Raw genomic sequence first — 4,099 nt, 5'->3', positions numbered from 1 at the left:
ATTTTATTTATTTATATATTCATTTATTATATTATTAGTCACTTATTTATTTATATTTCAAGATTTTATTTATTTTAATGTAAAAAAAATGATTTGTAAATGATACTACTCTAGTATTACAGTTAACAACACTTTCTAAAAAAATTGATGTAAACAATGATGGCGTTCAGCAGAGAAGGCAACTTTGCAACAGTTATAAAATTCTTCAATATGATTATTTATTTAGATTCAGTGAGGAACTAAGAACAAGACCAATCATATTAAAGAATTTTACAACCGTTGCAGAGCTGCTTTCTCAACTGAATGCAACCAATTCTTAAACCACAATGATATATAATCGTCTTGACAACTAAATCCTCAAATGAACGAAAAAACTATTTAGTAATATCGTGAAAATATATCTAAGAAATGAGTAGCAATCACGCTTATTTGTTTCAATCATACAAATATATCCAAACAAAACTTTCTAAATTTACTTTATCTTAATAGCATAGGAATACAGAGATAACGAATTGTGAAATTGTATTATTCAATCGTTTATTATCAGATAGATATCAGATAGTCTATCGGATCTCGCTGATCAACGGCGTAATTTTTCACACGTCTCGTGCGTTATAATACCAATGTTTTTATCTCGACTTGCAATCATTTTATTACCGATACACGTAACAAGCGACGTGCGCCTTTCTTTATTTATTGTGCAAAATATCGCAGAGACAATGATCAGCGTTATGCAAATATATTACAATAGATTATAAATATAGCATCGCGAGAAAGTCGCGATAAACCCCAACGGAGCTAGCTGTTCTGTGACCCATTCCTATCTCTAATGTAAATTAATTTATTATCTTATAGGTTTAATTTACTCTTTATTTTTTTAATCTCGGTTTCACACTGTTAGATATCAAAGCAGCAGCAATAATAATCCAATACCTTGTTTATTTTTAACTTCCGTCTCTCTAAATTCTTTGGAGAGAAATTTCACTTTAAAGAATGAAATCTTACTCTTAGGGTCGGTTATTCCACCTTTGGTAAATTTTACCTGTTGAGTAAGTAGCAAAATTACCGAATTACATGCGCGGATTACCAGATTTACTTCATAGGTAAAATTTACCAAAAAATGGAACAACTGGCCCTTAAAGATTGAAAAAAAATTCCCTTAAAAGAGTAACAAAATTTTCATTCTTTAGAATGAGATTCTACTCTAAAGAATTTAGAGCAGGCTTGTCCAATTTGAGCTTCGGAGTCAAAACGTAAAATCATTGACGCAAAAAAATTTAATGTGGGTAAGATTAAGATCGAGGACTGTAAAGTGTTGATAAATGTCATTCAAATGTGCGTATTAACACTTGACAGTCCCCGAAATCATATTCACATTGAATTTTTTTATGTCAATGGCTTTACGTTTTGACTCCGGAGCTCAAATTGAATAGGTTTAGAGAGATATGTAAGTCAAAATGTAAATCAAAATACATTTCTGTAGTTGGATTATTTAGTTACAAAGCAAACAATCTTCATGTTAACGTATGTACTTATAATAAATAATAAACTAAATTTGAATTAAATTTAGTTGAATAATTTCGATAAATGTATTCTTAAATTTTTCTAATTCTAAAAAAAGATAAGTTAAAACAAAAAATAACTAAAATAAAAAAATAAGTTAAAAATAAGTTATCATCGAGGTTAAAGTTAATCTGCATTGATAAAAGAAAATGGAGATATTTACGGAAACGCGTTTTTGCGAAACAATAAAGCCGCTGTAAAGTATTTCCCTCTCCCTCTGTTCCTATCTCTTCCTCTCGAGTGTAAACTTCGGTAAATAATATGCAAAAAACAAAATCGATACATGCACGTACGATTGTGTGTCGCAATCAGTAGCATTATCACGAGTTTCTGAATGTACGCCGCGCCGAGCGAGGATGAGACGGTTTAAGTGACAAGGTCGAGTGGCATTTACAATAATTGCAATATATGTACAATATGCAACACTATTGCGGTCGCGATGCACAAAGTAAACAAGCCCAGAGTCGGCGAGCAACCGTCGCTTTATTATATCTAATCCCGTCATCGCCCTATCATTCTTAATCTTCGCACATAGCTGCGACGACCTTGCTCGTCGATTGGCGGCTAAAGGCTAAATCAAACCGACGCGACGCGGCGCGAGGGATTGTCACGAGACAAGAGGGAAGAGCACGAAAGCGTCGCTTTTTCATGTGCTTCCTTCTGACGATAACTCCGAGATCGATAACAACGGTAACGAGATCAATAACCATCAAAAATTGACACACGAACTGCAAGCTGCGCACGTTGTGCAAAATCTATAAATTTGTTGTAGCAGCATCGAATTTCTCATACACATGTCAACGAAAAATAATCATCAATTGGACGTCAAAATCATCGTATTGATATCGATTTGATCAATTCAATGAGTCATTTCTCATTGGAGTGTTTAAATAATTTTGGAATTAATTAGACGCACGGAATTTCAAAGTAGAATTTACTTTCATTGTTACTTTGCTTGACAACGGAAATTTCTTACGGACTTATTAATGAAATGTATTTTAATACAAGATATCAAATAGATATATAAAATTTCATTTATTCAAAAGCGAGTCTAATACTGGTGGGAAATTCATAAACTTTTTGAATACAAAAGAATCAATTGTGTAATAGATTGAAAACTTAAAAATTTAGAATTATATTAAAATATTCTCATTAAAATAAAATGATATGCGTACTTTTTGTATGTACACGTTTATGTTATTAATGCTTATATATTATACAAGCTTAATGTTACGGAATAGAAACAAGATGCGCTTCTTAAAGTAGATCTAAAAATATATGTTACGTAATATCGCAACTTTATGTCGCTGCCGTTTTCGATGAAACAGCTTGTATTGCCACGAACAATTGCGAGAATAACAAGACATTGAATTTCAATTGTTTTCTTTTATTGTTTTGTAATCCGAGTATTATTCAAAGGAGAAGATTAATTATCCTAGAAAACGATGGCATAAATAACATGAAAAGACATGAAGACATAAGGATATGAAAATTATAAAAGAATTATCCAACGACGTGAGATAACAACGTGAGCTCGAATTAAGGAAAAACTTTAGATTTTAAATCATATGATTATTCATCAATCATACGCTTATTTAATGCTTTTTTTTATCTCTTAAACAATCCGTATTGTATTCTTTTAATTTATATATACACACAGACATACATACACATACGCACGCATACACACAAAACACACAACAAACACGCATACACACAAAACACACACACACACACACACACACACACACACACACACACACACACACACACACATACACATCGGAGTTGCTTGTGAGAATGTTCCTGCAAAAGATTAATCGTTAAATCACTTGTATAAAAGCTATAAATGTATATAAGAACTATATTCTCTTCTACAGAACTAGTATGTAAGCAAAAAGTTACAGTAAATTCGATTGAACGCACTAGTGCGCATTGATACATATTAAAACTATTATACATTGATTAAATCTGAGTGTAAAAGTGAAATATAAATATTTTGAATTATAAAATATATATTTTGTTTAACATCATAATAAAATGTATTGATGTTATATTAAACATACAACTTTATATCAATTAGTATACATAACTTAGTATAATAACTTTATAGTATAACTTTAATGTATATCAGTACTCACTGAGTGCGTCCAATTTGCTATTAATCTAGCACATACTGTTTATAATTTTATATATATTCTGATGTACATTTGTAAAGTGCTTGCTATAATTACGTACTGTCAACTGTCAACTTGCACAAAGACGCAAGTAGTAAATTACGTGTACGCATCTAATGTCATCCTAGTAAACAATGATCTACACGTGGAATCATGAAGACAAGTTTACGAATTTTAATGTATAGAAATAATTGTGCTCAAACATTTTTGTCAGATTAAATCCAACAAGATCGTAGAATAAATCGACTATTATTCTTGTGCAAATTTTACAATCTTAATAATTTTAAAATTGTGTATATCTACAGATACTCGTACACACACACACACACACACACACACACACACACACACACACACAC

The sequence above is a fragment of the Trachymyrmex septentrionalis genome, unplaced genomic scaffold (genome assembly GCF_001594115.1).
Source record: "Trachymyrmex septentrionalis isolate Tsep2-gDNA-1 unplaced genomic scaffold, Tsep1.0 scaffold71, whole genome shotgun sequence".
Classification (NCBI taxonomy): domain Eukaryota; kingdom Metazoa; phylum Arthropoda; class Insecta; order Hymenoptera; family Formicidae; genus Trachymyrmex; species Trachymyrmex septentrionalis.
Note: the sequence above shows the minus strand (reverse complement) of the source record.